Source organism: Ambystoma mexicanum, chromosome 9 (genome assembly GCF_040938575.1).
Source record: "Ambystoma mexicanum isolate Mex_15411 chromosome 9, UKY_AmexF1_1, whole genome shotgun sequence".
Taxonomy (NCBI): Eukaryota; Metazoa; Chordata; class Amphibia; order Caudata; family Ambystomatidae; genus Ambystoma; species Ambystoma mexicanum.
In genome coordinates this window covers 30,923,971-30,947,281 of record NC_090931.1, presented here as the reverse complement: position 1 = coordinate 30,947,281, position 23,311 = coordinate 30,923,971, and the positions used below count along the sequence as shown (strand labels likewise).

General features: G+C 44.2%; 1 long non-coding RNA gene across 1 annotated transcript in view; it reads right to left on the bottom strand.

Annotated features, from left to right (window-relative positions):
* Positions 1-23,311, bottom strand: part of LOC138489569 (uncharacterized) — a 141,354-nt gene that overhangs the window by 72,698 nt on the left and 45,345 nt on the right. The window contains exon 2 of the long non-coding RNA XR_011274812.1: positions 14,550-14,587. This is a non-coding gene — a long non-coding RNA (uncharacterized lncRNA). The remainder of the gene's footprint in view (positions 1-14,549; positions 14,588-23,311) is intronic.

Below are 23,311 nucleotides of genomic sequence, written 5' to 3'. Positions count from 1 at the left end.
TTTATAGCACTACAAAAGATGAGTGCAGACAAGACTCGATTCAGTTGATGACTATCCTAGCAGACAAGGGATAGAAGGTAGACAAAGAGAGCTACAGTACTGTCAAGACGTGTTATACGTAGGCCAGTGGATTTCACATGAAGGAAAGAGGGTAACACCTGAAAGAGCTCAGGCGATTATAAAGACTGCAAAATCGCACATGGTAAAGCGCATGCAACAGTTTTTAGGACTATGTAATTATTTAAGAGCCTGGGTGTTTGATTATAGTTCATACATAAGAACTCGTTTGCAGGCTTTAAAGAAAGCACAGCCAAATAAGGAGAAAATAGAATGGACTAAGGAAATGGAGGGAGGATTTGAAGAATTGAAGAAAGACATTTGTATAGCTCCAGTTTTAGGTATTCCCAATTATGCTGAGGAGTTTTTCTTATTTTCGCACATGATTGGGACAGTCATGACTGCAGTGCTTACACAGAGGACCACATTTGGGTATAAGCCTCTAGTATATTATAGTGGAATTCAAGACCCAGTTTTGAAGGGACACTTTCCATGTGAACAGTCATTGGCAGCCGCTACATTCGCAATTGAGAAATCCACCTGCATTGTAATGGGCTGCTTTATGACGCTTTTTGTGGAACATGAATTGTTTGCCATATTAGAGAAACCCAAAGGTACATTGACATCCCAGAGAGCTTCTGCTTATGAAGCAATAATCTTAAACCCAGTGATTAAAATGCTCAGATGTAAAATATTTGTTTATTTATTTTATTTATTTGGCATTTATATTGCGCGCTTAGCCCAGGGGCATCAAGGTGCTAGAATTTAAGAACATGGTTACAGGTGAATTTTAGAGTATTTTACATGTTGCATATGTAGTTACATTCATAGGACAGATACATGCTTACTACTTTTTACAGTTTGTATTTACATTCAGATAGATACATGCTTACTACTTGTTACAGTTTGTATTTATATTCGTAGGTTGAGTACAGGGGGAAAGCAGTCATGAAAATGCTGACACTTTGATTTAGCATATGTCCTTCGGGAGGGACTAATCAGTATGTCACCTATCATCTGTCCCTGCAGTGTCATTGTTATAGGTCTAGTTTGAATAGTCTAGTTTTGAGACTTTTTCGGAATGACCACAGAGATGGGTTGTTTCTTAATTGTAGCAGTAGGGAGTTCCATAGATTAGCGTCGACTACCGGGAAGCTGGATTCTCCTGCTTTTACATTCCTAAATCTTGGGATGGTGACACGGTTGGAATACGAAGAGCAGGTAGGTCTGATGGATTGGGTTCTAGTGATTTGGTTGCTGAGATATGTCGGAGCCTTGTTGGCCAGGCATTTGTGGGTAAGGGTAAGAATTTTGAATTTGATCCGCTCGTGGATGGGTAGCCAGTGTATTAGTCATCTAGTGGAGGAGATATGCTGATTTTTAGGTATGTTTAAAGCTGCTCTGATTGCGTTATTTTGCACAACTTGAAGTTTATTGATGTTATTCATGCTGTTGCCTGCGAATAGTGAATTACAATAGTCTACCGTAGAGAGGATCAGGGCTCTTGCTAGTGTAAACCCTATTGTCAGTTGAGAGGAAGGGTCTGCTGGATCTGATGAGTTTGGAAGTATAGGACGCAGATGAGACAATAACGTTGACCTTTCTGGTGAGGGAGAGAGATGAGTCAGTGTAGACCCCCAGAGTTTTTATTTCTTTGGCGACTTGGAACTTGTTTCTATCAATATTGAAGGATTCGTATTGCTTTGGTAAATTATCGAGTTTGGATTTATTATCTATCAGGATAAGATCTGTTTTATCATCATTGAGGCATAGATCATTTTGGGCCATCCAGGCCTGGATGGCGAGGTACATTTTGTTCCGATTGTGGGTGTCAGATTCATGACATCCTGTTATTGGGATTAGTATTTGCGTATCATCCGCATTATTGGTATATGCGATACCCATGTTGTCTAGTTTGTCAAAGAGGAGCTTTGTAAAAGCATTATAAAGTGTTGGTGATATGCATGATCCTTGTGGGAAACCGCAAGTTACTGGGGTAGTGGAGGCTGCTGCCTCATTTTCAGCTGAGCCGGTGGCGGAGGGTGAGCATGTGCATGACTGCGCAAACAATGAGGAGTTTTGTGATCATATACCGCACGGAAAGGAAAATGCGTTATCAGGAGGGGAAATTCTCTTTATTGATGGTTCTTCAAAAATTGATCAAGCAAGTATAGAAAGGCATTCTGGTGCAGCTGTAGTAAGGCACATAGCAAATGGCAAATTTGAGTTTGCAGCAAGTGTAAGTCTAGCGTCTCACTTTTCAGCGCAAGCAGCAGAATTGGTAGCACTTATTGTTGCGCTCGAGAATCATGAAGGACAGGAAGTGACAGTGTAGAGGGGGAGCAAGTATCCCACTCCACATACCCGACCTACATTGCTTGAGAAGTATGAACCAAAGTATGTGACATATACTACACCAAACAGAAGGCAAGAAGAAGAGCAACAACTCTGTGCAGTACCCATAAGAATGCCTATACCTAAGAGAATATGGGAAGTAAAGTATCCATTAAGGAAACCATACCTACATCCAAGACAATATGATGGTCATTTGAATGCGATTCCTGATGAAACAAAGAAACTAAATGACCAGGAGGAATGGTGACGTCACATGAAATTGAATCAATTCCATAGATAGAGGTTAATAAGACCTGAGAGGCAGACGATTTATGAAGAATGAAGTAGTACTAAGGATAAGTGACATTTTGGGATCAAGATGAAGAAATTTATGCCACAAATGAGATGAAGATATTTAGTTCGTTTAAACTTGTGCAGATGCAATGTAACGCAAGCAGCAAAGCAATCACGAAGCTAGCCAAATGCTTATAGTAAATAGATCGCAGAAAGCGCCAACATATACATCTCATAGATACGTATGGATTGAATAAAGAATGAAGGTTCCACTATGTATCTAGCAGTCTTGAACACCGAGGAAGGCCTCAAATTCAGTGTCGCAGTTACAAAAGCAATTGAATTAAACAGAATATATTTCACCTAAGGAGTTGGATGAGCCAAAGAGCCATGGTCTTATCAGAACTAAAATTGGCTGACATTAGATACAATTAATGTGAACGAACAGAAGGTCCTGTTGAAGAAGGTCAAGTATAAACAAAGGTTCCATGTCATTTCGTCATGGGATGTTTTTTCACAGGGATTTTTACAGTGAATTTTTTATTGAAAAAAACCCATCCAATTTTTTTAACATTTTTTGGGGGGGGTCCCCCTAACCCCTCCATTACCTTTCAGTTTATATCTATTACCAAAAACCCACATCCCATATATAGAATTTCTTTACTCCCTAAAAAAAATTCTATGGGTTTTTTTCTCCCAAAGAACTGTGGTAAAAAACCCTGTGAAAAACATGCCTCAATCAAAGGAAGTTGTACCTAAACAAAGACGTCAGAGGACTATTGGAAAATACAGTTAAATACACAAAGAAGGCTCAATTCATGGTGTCCAGTCACGTGATGGAAGAAAGTTGAACGCATGAGATCACACCTACGCACGGAAGCCAGACAGTACCCAATGCTCCTTAAAAAATCCCAGAGAACAGTACAAACTCAAGGACAACTTCAGACACTAATTGACACTGAAACATTGATGTGATGATGGAGTGTTCTCTTAATTGGTGGGAAGCTGGTATTGAGACAAGCTCACCCGCACCTGGTTGTTCAGTCTGCATGCTGCTCACGTAGACTGAAAGTTATTGACAGGGGTTAGTAGCCAACCAATTGTAGAGGACCACGTATTTGGGGGTCCTATAGTTGTGTAGCCAATGGGACGTCGTACATTTAGTGATGTTCATAGTGGCTATTTTGAGGGAAGGGCTTAGTTATCCCACCTGTTGTTGACTAACCAATTATTTCTCTCTGTTACTCTATACAGATATTACACCTATACTTAGTAGTTCACTTAGAGCCAATCCCGCTTCCCGATAGGTTTTATAAGTTTGCTACGTAGGATGACGTTGGTAATGATGCAGGTCTACACGTCAGTAGTGACACATTTGGTCTATAAAAAATTTGTTTTTTTCTTAAATGAGTTGAGTGAGTTGAGTATCGAGCGATTGCTGATTTTCATCGTACTCCCTGTTTTACTTACTTACATTAAAACAGACAAACCTTTTGCCAGGCTATTTGTGATGTCTGAATTATTGATGTTTGATTAAAATCTACATCCCCGTCCATCTCAAGGGTATTGCTACTCATCTTTAAGGGCTGGAAGTCTCCAGTTCACTTGGTAGCAGAGGATTGTTTGACAAGATACCATCGGCCGTCGACATAAGTAAACCTTAGGGTCTCGGCAATATCGTACAACCTTTGCCATTTGGCTGACAGGATGCGAAGCTCCCCGTAGATCGTGGTTAGAAATAGGACCCACAAATTTGCAAGTTGGGTGTGACAGGACCCCTAGTTTGCATAGGAACCCCTCCCACATCTACGAGAAGCGAATCAGAAAGGCAGCTTGAAGAGGCGTTAATGAAGGCGGTGATCCCGAGGGTCCGAAGACGAAAACATGTGAACGGTGAGTGAAAGATCAAAAAGAGTGGGAAAAAGGGATGCATGCGTAGTAAATAACGGAGAGTAATGGAGGGAGGCGGGATAAAATATAATGCAGGAGTAAGAGCATAAAATATATGTATATGGGAAAAGATATTGGACCTCATTACTAGTTTGGAGGTAGCCATGCCCTCAATAAGGGCATGGCTGCCTCCAAACTCGCGTCCGGGTCCGTGGTCCCTGAATGGGGAAATACCGGGCCATTCCAACTTTGCAGGGCCCGGTATTTCCCCATTCATGGAACCCGGACCATTCCCATTCCCATTTGAGCCCCCATATGGCTCAATGGGAATGGGGAGCAAGCTAACAACGGGCCCGTTAATGACAGGCCCGTTGTTAGCATGCTTGTCCCCTCATGGGACCCGCAAACTACGTCTGGTAAAACCAGACGTCCAGAGCGGGTTCCGCGAGGGGACCTCGTAATATGGCGGTACGGGTTTAATGGCTCCGGCACCTTTTCTGGTGCCATTAACCCCTTACCGCCCTCCTCATAATGAGGCCTGTTGACTTGAGTGTTGCCAAGTAATATATGAGGAAAATAGTCGTGAGGTTTAGCCACGCTATAAGGATACGCCCTGTTCCTTGATTTTAACGAATGCTAGCAGAAGCCTTAATTCAGAGCCCACTGTTATGAGGGACATATAGGAGACACGATAAGTTTAAAGACTTTCTTAAGGGAATTGGCTTAAGTTCCAGTCGGAACAAGAATTGTAGAGGGTAAGACGAGTCCTAAGGAAAAGATTGTAAGGTGCACGTACATGCGACTGGTCAAGTCTGTCTTTTTTTTGTAGTTGAAAGGTGTGGTGATGTCACTTTTAAGGAAAAGAAATGTTTTAAGTGATAAAGAAACGTGTAAGATGCGAAAAGTGAATATTATAAGATTAAACTTTGATGGTTGTTTTTTTAGCAAGATTAAAGTAAAAAATTGCATTATAACGGGATTGGAGCTTGCAACGATTGGTGCTCGCTCATAAGTGTATGCTGATTGAAATATAAAATTGAGAATTGTAACTAAAGAATAAACAAAGTGGTAATAAAAAGAGAAACACAAGTTAGAAATGGAAGAAGTTATGCCATTAGTGCATCTTTGCAAACAGCTATCAAAACATGCGCTCAAACTTAAACAGTACAGTCCAGAATGGGTTAAAGGAAATTCAGATAAAATGTTTATGCCATGACCCCAAGGTGGGTCATTATCGAGAACAGTCCTACAGTATATGATGACATATTTGCATGCTGCATATACGGGGAAAAAGTTAGAAAAGCGCTTAGCGAATCTAGAGCTTTGGAAGATGTATGAACATGAGGAGGAGGAGCCGCCTTTAGATTGGATACTCAACATATGCCAACAGGGGGGTGAAGGGCCTTCTGCGCTGCTCGTCCCGTCTGAAGTGAAAGACGAGATGAAGAAAGACGAAGGGTTATACCCATTAAGAGAACTTAAAGCAGCGACAAGATATAGCAATCCGTCATACGAGTAGTGACGAGGGCCCAGAGAAAGACACGGGGAAAGATATAAACTCCAAAGTCGTCCTGTGGGGCAAAGAGAGACGTGATAAGGAGAGAAGTGTTCAAGCAAGTACATCTCTAGACAAAATGAGAGAAACAAAGAGATGGAAGGGAGATAAGGATCAAGCTGATGAGATAGCGCTCGTACAGAACGAATGGTTGGGAGGTCAGAATTTACTTAAACTCAATGGTAAACGCATCGAAGATGTAAGACAAAGGGGAGATCAAGACGAACAAGACAGGGGAGGCGAAGAAAGGGAGGAACGATTGAGAGACGAAGGAGCGAGAAGAAAAGATAGACAAAGACGGGAGCAGTTATATCAAGATGAGCAAGCTAAAAAACAAGAGAGAGCAGAAGAACAAAGAACAAAGAAAGCGTGATAATAAAAGAACAGCTGAGGCAAAGGAAAGACTAAAGGATAAAGGAATAGAAGCTGATGAACAGGAAAGGATAAGAGAGAGAAAAGAATACAAAGGTGAAGGGATGAGGAAAGATGAAGGGCAAATGAACAAAGGGATATGAAAAGGAAAGAGGAAGATAAAATAAGGGAAGAGGCGAGAAATCGCAGAGAAGTTGATGATGACATGGAACACAAAAGGAGACAGAGAGCATGCGATCTTGAGTATTTGGAAAGGGAAGTAAGAGATCCCAATCCACCGGTAGATTGGGAAGACATAGAGGAATTATTTACTGAGTCTGAGCTATTTCCAAGCACTTCTGGAGTAAATCTGGTAGACGAATGTGATTCGCAAAGCATTGGGGAAACAATCGATAAAGTATATCACAAAATGCAAGCCTAGAAAGAAGTACAAAGGAAGGGAAAAAATTAGCGTTTTGAGAGCATGCAGTTGTATGACACAGAGGAAGCCTCCTGTAGTACGAAACAAAAGGAGCTGTCATTGGACAGGGTAACATTAAATAGAGATGATGATGAGAGGAGTTGCACAAGTTTGGCACAAGAAGAATCAGAGGAAGAAGGGGAAACCTACTTGAGGGAAGTTAGGAGTTTTATAAGTGAGCTAGAAGAACACCCGCCTTTGGATAAGGAAGTAAGATGGTCGGATTTAAAAGTACCTATGTCTAAGGCATCAGTGCCATTGACATAGTCAGACCGACATCAGGGGCAACCCAATGGTCAGAGGGGGGAACCTCCACCCTATGTAAGCAGGCTAAGGTCATTGCCAAGTTGACGGCGATGTGGGAATATTACTCCAGCAGTAGATAGACAAATGATGAGAGATGAGAATGAGTTTGGAGCATCGCAGTTCCCCTTGTTGGAAAAAGGAGGAGCAAGGCCACAGTATATACCATGGCCCCAAATGGACAGGGAAAACTTAAAATGTAAACTCCCAAATTTAACTTCCGGTGCTGGAAAATGGATGCATGAGTTAGAAAAAGTGACGGAAAGAATATATTAGCTATAGGAGATATTAAAGGTCTTCTAATCGCCATACTTGGTGAGAGAGCTAATGACATATGGACGCGAGCAGGTTACCCTGGTGGACTACCGCCAAAACCGAGCATGATGGAGCACCGTTTAATAACTGTAGAGCAGCGATTTGGAAAGTGCTTTGACCACTATATCCGGAAACATCTGATATGGGTGCAATAATGACAAGAAAGATGAAAGAAGGAGAGGATCCGTTGCTTTATATTCAAAGTTTTCAAGACGCATTGGCGCTTGGAGGCTTGGGGGAAGTCTTTACCTGTGTTTTACCATATATTATGCCAAGGGCTGCCAGAGCAAGTGCAGAAACAGCTCAAGAAAGAAAGAAGCAAAACCATGGTCGGAAATTCAGTTGACCATCGCATATTATTGCAGACTCCTACAGGATAAGAATTGCAAAAAAGACGATGCACGAAAAGGTGAAGAAGCAAAGTTAGTACAGAAAAAGTCATCCAAATATGCTATTGAAGGGGCAATCTTAACTAACGTGGGCGGATCAACCCCACAGCAAGCAGTACCTATGCCACAAATAAATAACCAGAGACAGTTTGATCAGACAAATAATGGGTATGCTCCAAGAGGAAGTGGATATCAAGAGAGAGGTTGGCAAGGTAATCAAGAATATTGGCAGAATAATCGAGGAAGTTTTCAGAACAACCAACAAGGGTTTCCGAATTTTCAAAATGGTTATCAAAACATGCAAAATGGGCAGATGGGAAGACAACCACTTGTGTGTTGGACGTGTGGAATGACAGGGCATGTAGCTCATATGTGTAGAAGCCAAGGGATGATATAGAATGCTCAGTTTACAAGACAGGGAATGCCAAATCCACCTGCATATTCACAGCAGAGCGGAAATGAAGTTGCGCAAGATCGAACATTACAGCAGCAAACCGCAAGAGTGCAGCAACGCTTGCAACCACAGCAAGTGACAGGTTATCAACCGCAAGGACAATCGCAGCAATATCCTATGAAACTTCAGCAAAATACAAACACAGAACAGCCTATGACGCGTAGAATAGGAGGTGTCACTGTTGATGGAGGAAATCTATTCATGAGTGATGGAGTGAGGATGTACCCGCAATAGGACAGCTCACTGGGGACCTGATGTGTTCAGTCCTATCTATTACGCCGAATACTCTCGAGGAGCCGAGGATGGACATAATTATAGGCAGCAAAGTTTACTCCTTCCTAGTGGACACGGGAGCAACACCCTTGTGTATACATGAGGGCACATTTTTAATGTCTGGCGATGAATACTCAGGGCTTTACAGGAGCAACGAGTCGTGTTCCTTTTACAGAAGAATTATCAGTCTCTATAGGAGAGTGTGATATGAAGGTGCCACTGCTTTATTCAAGGCAAACGCCTGTTAGCATATAAGGACGAGATTTAATGACAAAAATGAATATGACTGTTTCATTTACAGACGATGGCATAGTATGCTCAACACCGGGAATGCATTATTTAAACGTGTGGGAAATTATCAGGGCATACGCAGGACGAATAGCACCTAGAGCAATACCATTGGATCCTGAAGTATTCCATTATGGGATACGCATTTTGTTAACATGGCTGCCAGGTCTAGTATGCAAAACCATGAAAATACCAGATGAGTTTCTATTTAGACCACAGATACCCATGGATGAGGAAGAGGGGCACATGTTCCCCTTAGACATAGAAGCAGCTATAGTCCGAGGAAATATGGCTTTGCTTGATGCAACTGATGACATAGGTAGACGATGGTGCACAGTAATTGCCATTGAGGAAGGCCCTAGAGTGACTGACGTCACTGATGAAGAGTTGTTTGGAGATGACAAATCTGATGATTTCGTGATATTTGAAATGCGCATTACTTATTGGCTCAAAGCCATTAAGAGAGATGCCCCACAGAGAATGATGCTAGCAAAGAAGTGTCCTGAATATTTTTATGAAGATATGGCGAAAGTGCCAATCTCATTGTGGACTACAGGCCCCTATGATGTAGACTTATTGAAAGGAGTTGGGAAGTGAAGATTAAATTGAAACCAGGAGCAATTTTACCTCAAGCACGACAATATCCCATGTTTCGAGAGGCAGATGAAGTAATTTTCAAGGCAATGTCTGCCATGATGGACCAAGGTATCTTGGTGACGTCAGAGTCGCCATGTAATACGTCAGTTTATCCCATAAAAAAATCAAAGGGGGGTCGTGGAGGCTAATCCAAGACCTTCACCCAATAAACAAGATCGTAGGGAATCGTACCAAAATGTTGACCTGACAATTGCGACGGCCGAAAATGCTGACTTTTTTTTTTACCCCCTTACACCACATATATATGTGGTGGGGTATAGAATATAATATTAATACAGGGGGGCTGTGGGGTGTCTCCTCCCACATATATATGTGGTATAAAGGGTTAAAAAAAGTCTGCATTTTTGGCCATCGCAATAATCACATAGATCCGATTGTAGAGGCTGAGTTCCCTCTAGTCCCTAACCCATCCACAATTCTATGTAATATACCTGTTAATGCATGAAATTTCACAGGAATTGACTTGAAAAATGCATTTTTCTCAATCCCATTGCATAAAGACTCACAAGATTTGACATTGTTCACTTTTAGACAAGTGCGATTAAAAAGCACAAGGCTGACCCAGGGGTACTGTGAGTCCCCATCGATTTTTAACCAGATGGACTTGAGTAAAATTGCTTTAGAAAGCATTGTGCTGCAATACATAGATGACATTATAGTCTGCACCACCACAGAGGAAGAGAGCAGAACGATTCTGTTCAGCTGATGATTATACTTGATGAAAAAGGATATAAAGTTGACAAGGAAAAGTTACAATATTGTCAACAAGAAGTGTTGTACATAGGCCAATTGATTTCACATGAAGGAAAGAAAGTTACTCCTGAAAGAGCTGAGGGCATTTTAAAAACAGCCAAGCCACACACGATAAAACAAATGCAGAGTTTTCTAGGATTATGCAATTATGTTCGAGCATGGGTCCTTGACTACAGCTCGTACACTAGGCCCATTTTGCAGGCATTAAAGAAAGCACAGGCTACGAAAGAAAAATCGTGTGGACTGAGGCAATGGAAGAAGGGTTTGACGAACTGAAAAAAGCCATTTGCATGGCTCCGGTTTTAGGGATCCCCAATTATGCAGAGGAATTATTTTTATTCTCTCACACGGATGGTACTTTTATGACAGCAATACATACACAGCTAATTACATTGGGGTACAAACCCCTTGCATATTACAGTGGAATTTCGGACACAGTAATGAGAGGTCACTTTCCATGTGAACAAAGTTTAGCAGTTGCAGCTTTCGCTATAGAGAAAGCAACAAACATAGTGATGGGATGTTCCATGACGTTATTTGTTGAACATGCATTATTCGCAATTTTAGAAGAGCCAAAAGGCACGTTGACTACCCAAAGAGCTTCTGCCTATGAGGTAATCATATCGACTCCAGCGATTAAAATAGTCTGATGTAAAATAGTGAATCCAGCTATGTTTATAGCTGACCCAATCACAGAAGGAGAGCCTATTCACGATTGTGCAAATTATGAAGAGTTCTGTGATGAGCTCCCTAGGGTAAAGGAGAATGCACTTGCGGAGGAGAGATTGTCTTCATTGACAGTTCTTCCAGAATCAATCAAAATGACAGGCAAAGATATACAGATGCCGCGGTAGTGAAACATTTGGCAAATGGAGAATTTCGAGTGCTCGTGAGTACTCGACTACCATCTCATTATTCAGCACAAGCTGCAGAATTATTGGCGTTGATACTCGCAGTCGACAATCACGCAGACCAGGAAGTGACAGTATACAGCTCATATGTGACATCGACGGTGCACACAGGATTAGCATGCTGGAAAAGGAGGGTCTTCCTCTGAGCGGACGGCACGCCAGTGCAGCACGTAGCCTTATTGGACAGACTCATTAAGGCACTACAACTCCCAGTGGGCACAGCAGTCGTTAAATGTGCAGCTCACATAAAATGGACAGATTTTATCTCACGCGGAAATCAAGCAGCAGATGCTGAAGCTAGACGCATAGCGAATGCAGATATAGAAATGATGAATGTTCAAACCATTGATGTAAATGAAAGAATGACTGTAATATTAAATGTGGATGAGGGATATAACCATATGCCTAAAACACAGATAGTAGAACTCCAAGGGGAGGCACCGCAAAAAGAAAAGAACTTATGGAAGCGAAGAGGGTGTTCTTTAAACCCCTCTGAAGCATTGTGGCGACAGGACAGCACTTTTAAACCAGTAATGCCTATAGCCTTATTAAGGATAGCGCTAGAACAATTACACTATCCAGCAGATACAACGAGGGGAATCTTGCTGTAAACATTGCTGAGGATTGGTTTGCACCAAACCTAAAGGAACATGTTGCATTGTTTTATGGTAAATTGTATTATTTGCCAGTAGTTCATGGCTGGGCATACACTACGCACAGTGAGGGGGGTGATCCCAAGACCACATGGCCCTTTTCAGCACTTGCATATCGACTATGTTGACATGATACAAGTTTGTAATGGATACAGATACCTTTTAGTTGAAGTATGTCCTTTTTCCAGATGGATGGAGCCAGGTCCATGTACGCATCCATACTCTACCTGTGCAGCCAGGTTTTTGGTGCGGGAAGTGTTTACCAGATAGGGGGTGTGTGAAGTGATGGGATCAGATGATGGACCTCATTTTGTTAATGCAGTTTTCGAACAGATTACTTCGCTGCCTGAAATAAAACATACGTTTTCTTTGGCTTATCATCCACAAGGAAATGGTATCTGTGAAAAGATCACCGGCCTATTAAAGGAAAGAATATATGAGTTGAAGCTTATTTTGAAAAAAGGGTGGTTGCACCGCCTACCACTGGCATTGTATGCATTAAGGAACCAACCAGGTTCTGACCACCATTTTATGCCGCACGAGATTGTGATGGGCAGGAGAATGAGAACTCCTTTAATGCCTCCATCCCGAGTTAGAAGTGATGCTCAGCCAACATCAGAAGTGTTAGGACTTGAACTGCAAAACTACTTGAACTGTTTAACATCTAGTGTTTCTGTAATTTCAGGACAGTTACAGAGATGAGGGTGTACAGTGGTACAGAACACAGAAGGAGATGCTTCAACAATTCAAACTCTCGAATTTATATCCCCAAGTATTTACCCAGGGGACAAGATCTTGATACGCAACCATACAAGGAAAAGTGGGACGAGCCCCGCTTTCATGTTCCTTTCATTATCGAGGACGTCACGCCATCTGCTGTCAAAGTGCAGGGTAGGCGAGCTTGGATCTTCCTTGACGACACAAAGATCTACGCAGGAGAGACACCTCTGCTTACACCCCACCACGAAGAAGCTACAATCATCGGGGAAGAACCACAGCACGTGCAGATGGGATCCATGATGAGGAAGAAGGATGCATAACTTGTCAAGTGGAAAGAAAGAAAAACTTTTAGTCAGACTCTGGTTTAATTTGGACACTCCCTTTGTAGCTACAAATAAAAGGCTAAAAGGACACATTCAAACACTGTGCATCTTAGTTGCAGGGTTAAAAGAAGATCTGCATTATTGAGAGCCACAGTAGGTTATTAACTTTGGACTGAGGCATGCTTAAAACCTTGATAAGAAAAGTGAAAAAGGTTACTAACTTTGGACTGAGGCACACTTAAGTCTTGATAAAATTGAGGATATACCAAACTTTGAGCGTGGACACAGCAATTGGAAAAGAATACAGCATCTAGATTCGTTCCAAACAGAGCTCTTGTTCAAAGTTACTCATGGTGTTACCCAGTGATGACCTTTCTAGGCACATATTTACTTACTTTGAGTTGGTATTACGTACGTATCCGCGACTGGTGGGGAGAACTTGTTGCATTCCAGATTTCCTTGGCAATACTGACAACAAAAAAATTGTTAGACGACTGCTTATAATAATCACCGAAGAATATTTGAAATTGCCTGAGTTCAGTGAAGAAAACACAAATGCCCGTATCACCCGACGCAGCACATAGACTGGTCAGTGTGGTGTTATTTCGTCTAATTGAAGACTACCCACATCTCATTGGAAGGCACAAGGATGTGGTGTCATTTCTAAGGGAGCCAAGGAATACTACAAATATGAATGTGATCCTGGAAGGCATAATAATCCAGGTGGCAATCTATTCTGAAAGAAACCATAGAGCTGTATAGACATTTTTCGTCCAAGGGACAGATCGAGGAAGTGATGAAACTTAAAAATGTGTTCATGCTGACAGGGAAGCTACAATGTTATCTGGTCTGTAGCAGATTCGAGGTATAGATTGGGAACAAGTTAATGAAGCAGAGTTCCTCACAGCTCACAGAAATCATTTTTGTCACGATAAAGGAATATTTGCACCATGATTGGTGGAAAAATTTGGTTCCAGAAAGTAGCTAAGCTGATAAAGGACGAATGCTGGAAAAAACGACAAGGTTCCAGAAATTAATCTAAAAATGCAGTGCCAGTAAAAATATTTTTCCTTCCATAGCATCAAATGATCGAGATGGGGAACCAGAGCAGCAACTTCGTGCTGCCTCAAGAGGACAGATGGTCATACTGCCCTAGAAGCAGGTACTGCCGACTCACTTATCATTGTGTTGTTTGTTCTGAGCAGAAAGAAAAAGTAAACGTGGCAACTACAAAACAACCCAGGCCATTTGTAGTCATTCCCGTCCCTAGAAAAAATGGACAGATACCTGAGATTGAAATGGATGTTGTTAGCAATACATCACACATAGCACTTTTTTCAAACACTACTTTTGAACGCCTGCGACAGGGTCAGCAAAACAAGCAAAATAAGGGATTGACAAAGGTTGGGCCCACACAGATAATGCATGCAGACACTCCTGATCCAGTGACAAAACGCCCTGGCACAAGTCCCACAAGACAATCACGTGCAGAGATGATAGCAGAATCAATATTGCCAGTAAGAGACAGAGGGATAAAGAAAGACTTACTGAACTTTCCACTACTCAGGGATCCCGGACAGATGTTCCTGCAAATCAACCAGCCAGAAGAAGTTATACCGATGTGTTCAGAGATGTGGTTATAGCAAACTACAAAAAGACTTTGAGAATTAAAAGAAGCACCCAAGAAGACAATCATGAACTGAATGATTATCTAGACAGCACAGCACACTTTGGAAACAACATATGGTACCAACACATGAAAGAAGTTGGCAGAAGGACATCGGAAGAAGACTGCTTAGTATGTGCACTCCTGTCATAAAGCATGGGGAAGTCAAAAATGTTCATAGCAATTGAAATTGATGTCCAGACAGCACATTGCCTATCGCACATAGCACTTTGTGAGACAAGAGGTCAATTTATGGGAAGTGATGCTTCCCTTAAATGGGCAACTGAAAAGACAGATCCAGATGAAGATGACTACATACAAGATATAAAGACAAGAAACAATGAAAAGATGAGAAATTACGTAATCAGATATGAGAAACCTGGAGTAAAGGGACAACAATCAGAAGAGAAATGAACAAAAAACTTGATGTCAAAGGAAAAACTGCAGAAGAAGCTTGCAGATGGAAGAACAGAGGACAAATGCAAATTTGGGGAACAGTATTATCACCAGATGGATGGGAAAAAGGAGTGGTGATCTGCAGAGCATGGGTAGTTATTGGCTGTTATCAGCCTATTATTGACATAGTGCAGAATGGATGCAAGCCATTATGGCCAAGACTTGCTAAATTACTGACATGGGCCAAAGACAGGGGAGGACTATTGCAGATAGTACCAATAGCAAGTTTTAAGTTCTGCTTCAGGAACAATGGTACAAGTGAAATTGGAGAAAATCAGAACTGTGGATGAATATTCAATGCACCAGGAATGGTGCATGGAACAGCAGCAATAATGGATCATTATTGGGCTTGTGGATCAAAAGCCTACATCAGACTGCCTAAAGACTGGGGAGGAATTTGCACAATAGTGAACATCCATGTTCCTGCATTGGTAATTCCTAAAGGTGACCTGAACATTGTCAGTTTTCCAAAAGCAGATGCTCATCTAAGGAGGAGGATATCTGTGGAGCTGATAAGTCGAACAAAGAGAGAGAATTACTTCTCTGCTAAATCAATAGAAGCCTTTGATGCCATTCCATATGAACACAATCTGTTCAGCCAGACCTCATCAGTGTTCACAATGATCTTTATGCCAAGAATCCAGGTCGGCCAAATACAAAGTGGTTACAAATCACCAGATGGGAATTGCTGCGGAAACTTAACACAACTATAAAAGGATTCAATGCAATCAGAGAAGAACTGAGAGCTGTAAGACTAATGGCTCTCCAGAATAGACATGTACTGGACATGAATACAGCCATGGATGGAGGTGTTTGTGCCAAAATTGGAGAATCGGGTTGCACATTTATACCTTCTCATGATGACGAAAATAGAACTGTGACAGAGGCCATAAACATGCTGACGAAACTTCATGGTCAGATGATAGAAGAAGTAGAAGATATTGCTGATGACAGCTGGTTTGGAAATCTCTTCTCATGGGTTCCACAATGGATGGCAGATATGTTCAAATTTCTTGGAGCGTTGCTATTACTAGTGATGCTTGGATTCTGTCTGATCAAGATAATAATGTTGCAGTGTAAGAAGACAGCAAAGAAAGCCATAGGGATGAAGATCATGATCGATGTCGAACCAGGATGGAAGCCTAAAGACTTAACTGTTGAAGAGATCAGAGACTTTGTGAAGTCTCGCATTCATGCACCCAAGGGAGCGAAGTTCCTGTATCCAAAGGACCACAGGAAGTATGTGGGAAGATGGATCTACTGCAGTCCAAGTGGACAGTGCACGCTCATGACTTGGAACAAAGATGAGCATGTGAGGTCAGCTGGATGCCTGAAGGGAGTCATAAAAATATGGATCCCTAAGAGGCACTTTTCCAGACCAGGATGTATAGGAATAGAAGACGATGTGAGAGTGGTCGATAAATCGCCCAGAGGGGGGAGTGTAGAGGAGGGGCCAAGTACCCCTACTCCACCTGCCCCGCCTACATTACCTGAGAAGTATGAACCAATGTATGTGACATATACTACACCAATCAGAAGGCAAGAAGAAGAGCAACAACTCTGTGCAGTACCCATAAGAATGCCTATACCTAAGAGAATATGGGAAGTAAAGTATCCATTAAGGAAACCATACCTACATCCAAGACAATATGATGGTCATTTGAATGCGATTCCTGATGAAACAAAGAAACTAAATGACCAGGAGGAATGGTGACGTCATATGAAATTGAATCAATTCCATAGATAGAGGTTAATAAGACCTGAGAGGCAGACGATTTATGAAGAATGAAGTAGTACTAAGGATAAGTGACATTTTGGGATCAAGATGAAGAAACTTATGCCACAAACGAGATGCAGATATTTTGTTAGTTTAAACGTGTACAGATGCAATGAAACACAAGCAGCAAAGCAATCACGAAGCTAGCCAAATGCTTATAGTAAAAGGATCAGGACAAGCGCCGACATATACATAAATACCTCATAGATACATATGGATTTAATAAAGAATGAAGTTTCCACTACGTATATAGAAGTCTTGAACAACGAGGAAGGCCTCAAATTCAGAGTGGTAGTTACAAAAGCAATTAAATTAAACAGAATATATTTCAGCTAAGGAGTTGGATGAACCAAAGAGCCAGGGTCTTATCAGAACTAAAATTGGCTGACATTAGATGCAATTAACATGAAAGACCAGAAGCTCCTGTTCAAGAATGTCAAGTATAAACAAAGTTGTCAGAGGACTATTGGAAAATACAGTTAAATACACGAGTAAGGCTCAATTCATGGTGTCCAGTCACGTGATGGAAGAAAGTTGGACTCATGAGGAGATCACACGAACGCACGGAAGCCAGACAGTACACATACTTCTTAAAAAATCCCAGAGAACAGTACAAACTCAAGGCCAACTTCAGACACTAATTGACACTGAAACATTGAGATGATGATGGAGTGTCCTTTTAATTGGTGGGAAGCTGGCATCGAGACAAGCTCACCCGCACCTGGTTGTTCAGTCTGCATGCTGCTCACGTAGGTGGAAAGTTATTGATGGGGTTAGTAGCCAACCAATTGTAGGGGGCCACATAGTTGGGGGTCCTATAGTTGTGTAGCCAATGGGATGTCGTACACTTAGTGACGTTCATAGTGGCCATTTTGAAGGAAGGGCTTAGTTATCCCACTTGTTGTTGACTATCCAATTATTCTCTCTCCCCCTTCCCTCTCCTTCTCACTCTCACTTCCCCTTCCCGCTTCTCACTCTCTTTCGCCCTTCCCTTCTCACTCTCTCTCCCCCTTCCCTTCTTATGTTCTCTCCCCTTCTCTCTCCTCACTCTCACTTCCCCTTCCCCTTCTCACTCCCCCTCCCCATTCCCTTCTCATGCTCGCTCCCCTTCCCTTCCCTTCTCACTCTCTCTCCCCTTCGCACTTCTCACTCTCTTTCTCCCCCTTCCCCCTTCTTGCTCTCTTTCCCCCTTCCCTTCTCACTCTCTCCCCCTTCGCCATTCTCACTCTCTCTCCCCTTCCCTTCCCTTCTCACTCTCTCTCCCCTTCGCACTTCTCACTCTCTTTCTCCCCCTTCCCCCTTCTTGCTCTCTTTCCCCCTTCCCTTCTCACTCTCTCCCCCTTCGCCATTCTCACTCTCTCTCCCCTTCCCTTCCCTTCTCACTCTCTCTCCCCTTCGCACTTCTCACTCTCTTTCTCCCCCTTCCCCCTTCTTGCTCTCTTTCCCCCTTCCCTTCTCACTCTCTCCACCTTCGCCATTCTCACTCTCTCTCCCCTTCCTTTCCCTTCTCACTCTCTCTCCCCCTCCCCTTCTCACTCTCTCTCCCCCTTCCCTTCTCCCTCTCTCTCTCCCCTTCCCTTCCCTTCTAACTCTCTCTCCCCTTCGCACTTCTCACTCTCTTTCTCCCCCTTCGCCCTTCTTGCTCTCTTTCCCCCTTCCCTTCTCACTCTCTCCCCCTTCGCCATTCTCACTCTCTCTCTCCCCTTCCTTTCCCTTCTCACTCTCTCTCCCCCTCCCCTTCTCACTCTCTCTCCCCCTTCCTTTCTCACTCTCTCTCTCCCCTTCCCTCTCCTTCTCACTCTCACTTCCCCTTCCCCCTTCTCGCTCTCTTTCCCCCTTCCGTTCCCTTCTCACTCTCTCTCCCTCTTCCTTCCCCCTTCTCGCTCTCTTTCCCCCTTACCTTCCCTTCCCTCCCCTTCCCTTCCCTTCTCACTCTCTCTCCCTCTTCCCTTCTCACTCTGTCTCCCCCTTCCCTTCTCACTCTCTCTCCCCTTCCCTTCCCTTCTCACTCTCTCTCCCTCTTCCCTTCTCACTTTCTCTCCCCCTTCCCTTCTCACTCTCTCCCCTTCCCTTCACTTCTCACTCTCCCCCTTCCCTTCTCACGCTCTCTCCCCCTTCCCTCTCCTTCTCACTCTCACTTCCCCTTCCCGCTTCTCACTCTCTTTCGCCCTTCCCTTCTCACTCTCTCTCCCCTTTCCCTTCTTATGTTCTCTCCCCTTCTCTCTCCTCACTCTCACTTCCCCTTCCCCTTCTCACTCCCCCTCCCCATTCCCTTCTCATGCTCTCTCCCCTTGCCTTCCCTTCTCACTCTCTCTGCCCCTTCCCTCCCCTTCTCACTGTCTCTCCCCCTTCTCTCCCCTTCTCACTCTCTCTCTCCCTTCCCTTCTCACTCTCTCTGCCCCTTCCCTTCTCACTCTCTCTGCCCCTTCCCTCCCCTTCTCACTGTCTCTCCCCCTTCTCTCCCCTTCTCACTCTCTTTCTCCCTTCCCTTCTCACTCTCTCTCCCCCTTCCCTTCCCTTCTCACTCTCTCTGACCCTTCCCTCCCCTCCCTCTCCCTCCACCACATGCATACAGTCTCTCTTACTCCTCCCTTTCCCTCCCCTCCTCTTTCTACTCATTCTTCCCCAACCACCTCCCACGCGCACCCCTGTTCTCTCTCTCTTTCCCTCTGTCTCTCTCTCTCTTGTCCCTCTCTCCTCCCCTCGTTCTCCAGCTCTCTCTCTGCCCCCTCCCTCTACCATCTCCACCCCTTTCTCTCTCTCTGTTTTCTCCCTCTGTCTCCATATCTCTCTCGCTGTCTCTCTGTGTGCGTCTCTCGTTTTATCTCTCTCCCATCTCTTGCCCCCCACTTTCACTCCCTTGCCTTAATTCTACGGTCTTTTTGTGTGCCCCCCCCCCCTTTCTCCCTCTACACTTCTCACCTATGGTGCTGCAGTGAGGGGGGCCTTATCGATCCGCCCTGGACCTCGCGTCTTTGCTGTTGGCGACCAGGGCGGCCTCCTGCAGGGGAACAGGAGCATCTGTGATGGATTGCGGCCCGGGATTTCGGCCCTGCTGCAGGTCCTGAGCGATTGCTTTTCAGGGTTTGATTGATCAAGTCCCTCATCCATCTTGAAGCACACCAAAAAAGAGCATATGATTTTTCACTGGGAATGTTTTAGTGCATTCCCTCGACACAGTGTTTATTTCCCCTGAGGGCATTAAAGGGCAGGGGGAGAAGGCAGCCGCATTCAAGGCCGCGCTGGCCACAGAGGCCTCCATGGGCAACTTTCCCTCTTTGCATTATTTGCCAGTGCCTAAGCTGAACAGGCAAGATTTGTGTTTGACGAAATCACGAGTATTTATGGAAAATGCTCCATACTCATTGGCAGCGGCGGCTCTTCACTAGGGACGGGGGTCGCCACATCGAGAGTAAAGCAAACATAAGTGTTACTACATGGCTAGACTGCCTTACATTGGCACCAGTCTGCATACTTTCCTACGGTGGCATGGCATTTTTGTACTGGGCATCAATGGTAAAAGCAAGCATGCATGTGAATATGTGGCTAGACTGGCCTAGACTGGCCTAGATTGGTACAGTCATCCTGGATGTCCTTTCCGTGGCATGTCATTTATCACTGGCTGGAAGTTCTTATATGGTAATACTGCATACATCTGTGCAGCCTGCATGGTCATGGGTGGGTACTGCCAGCGTGAAAATGTTTTTTATAATGGCATGTAATGTGGGTAAAGGCATCATGAAAATGCATTTAAAAAGGCTCCTGTGACTCTTAGTGACTTGCATCAAGTGTTTGTTTTAATGTGATACCATAGAAAACCAATTGCAAATTGTGTGGCATTTTACCCAATTTTTCACTAGAAAGTGAAAATGCACAATTTTATCCATTATAGTAAAAAGGTTGTTTAGGGATAGCCTCTAACCCCTACCCCTTCTTTGGTTTGGGCTTCCTCGCCCGGTTGCTCCCACATTTGGACTTGTTGCAGTGCACCAGATACTTTGCCCATCTGGAATTAGGATAATGCACAGATAAGCAGGATGCTTGCCACACTGTCCATGATTGAATACACTGCAAATGCAAAATAACTTCTTCTTAATCATTTCTAATTAAAATGCCAATACATTCCTCTAAACATCAAAGGTAGAAGTACCAAGCGGCTCTGTACACTGGCCTCACCATGTGGGCAATACACCTGGCCCAGCCTGCTTACACATCTATAACTTACCACTGTAGAAAGCTGCACTAAAGTGCACTTTTTGTTTTGATGGGTGTAAGTGGACTTGTGTGATGACACATCACTTTTTTTGTAAACACCAACTTACTCTCAAATGCACGTCAAAACGATTGCAAGTTCGCTTTGTATTTGTATTTTGTATTTATTTATTTGTAATGCGCACCAAACCCAAGGGTAACTGGGCGCAGAGGCAGCAAGAGGGTTGCAAAGCTTCGTTACATACAGTAAGGTGAGGTCCAGCTGGGGTTACATTGCCGGAAGTATCACGCCAAATAGGATAGGTAGAGCATGTACATTAGAGGCAGTAATATGCATATTTACATTCAATGAGTAAGCTAGAGCATATATATTCGGGCAGTACTATAAACATATTTACATTCAATGAGGAGCCACATGGTACTGGCGAGTCCGGGTCTCAAGAGTCGTTATGAGTCGAGAGATGTGAGCCAGTGGACGGTCCTGGCTCTGAACTGGTGGTAGGGTAGGTCCTCCCTGCAAGTCGGAGGGAGGGAGTTCCAGAATTGTGCTGCTTTTACTGGAAAGCTATTGCCCCCAGATGTAGTACGTTTGAACCTGGGCACAAGGAGAAGGTTGGAGTTGGCAGTTCTTGAGGGGCGGGAGAGGGTAGGTCTGGTAAATCTGGCGATGAGGTATTGGGGGGCTGCTTGGTGGAGGCATTTGTGAATCAGAGACACCGATTTAAGGAATATCTTGTCCTTGGTGGATAACCAATTGACAGATCTTCTGGAATCTGAAATATGGGCTTTCTTTGGGATACTGAGGGCCGCTCTGAGGGCATTATTTTGGAGGATTTGGATTTTGTTAGAGATATATTTGTTGCACCCTACGTATAAGGCATTGCAATAGTCCAGCTTGGACAGGATCAGCGCCCTGGCCAAGGTGGTGCTTTGCCCGGACTTTCACCATGATTAACTCTTCAATTGCTGCATCTTAATATGTCCTGTTTGTAAACTTCAATGGACTACCCTTATCATTTTGCCACCACCTGAAAGACAATATGATCCCTCCCAGTATGGCTGTTGCTAACCATTTCATTTGATGAGCAAATGTTGCTCATTGCCCACAAAAGGTTGGGGCCTCCTGCACTGCAGCCACCCTGCACACACGGTTATTGTATGCAGCGGGGCCTCCAGCACTGGAGCCACCCTGCACACACGGTTATTGTATGCAGCGGGGCCTCCTGAACTGCAGCCACCCTGCACACATGGTTATTGTATGCAGCAGGGCCCCCTGCACACACGGTTATTGTATGCAGCAGGGCCTCCTGCACTGCAGCCACCCTGCACACAGGGTTATTCTATGCAGCAGGCCTCCTGCACTGCAGCCACCCTGCACACACGGTTATTGTATGCAGCGGGTCCTCCTGCACTGCAGCCACCCTGCACACATGGTTATTCTATACAGCGGGGCCTCCTGCACTGCAGCCACCCTGCACACACGGTTATTGTATGCAGCGGGGCCTCCTGCACTGCAGCCAACCTGCACACACGGTTAATGTATGCAGCGGGCCTCCTGCACTGCAGCCACCCTGCACACACGGTTATTCTATGCAGCGGGGCCTCCTGCACTGCAGCCACCCTGCACACACGGTTATTCTATACAGCGTGGCCTCCTGCACTGCAGCCACCCTGCACACACGGTTATTCTATGCAGCGGGCCTCCTGCACTGCAGCCACCCTGCACACACAGTTATAATATGCAGCGGGGCCTCCTGCACTGCAGCCACCCTGCACACACGGTTATTGTATGCAGTGGGGCCTCCTGCACTGCAGACACCCAGCACACACGGTTATTGTATGCAGTGGGGCCTCCTGCACTGCAGCCAACCTGCACACACGTTTATTGTATGCAGGGGGCCTCCTGCACTGCAGCCACCCTGCACACATGGTTATTCTATGCAGTAGGGCCTGCTGCACTGCAGCCACCCTGCACACATGGTTATTGTATACAGCGCTGCCTCCTGCACTGCAGCCACCCTGCACACACGGTTATTCTATGCAGCGGTGCCTCCTGCACTGCAGCCACCTGCACACACGGTTATTGTATACAGCGGGCCTCCTGCACTGCAGCCACCCTGCACACACGATTATTCTATGCAGTGGGCCTCCTGCACTGCAGCCAACCTGCACACACGGTTATTGTATGCAGCAGGCCTC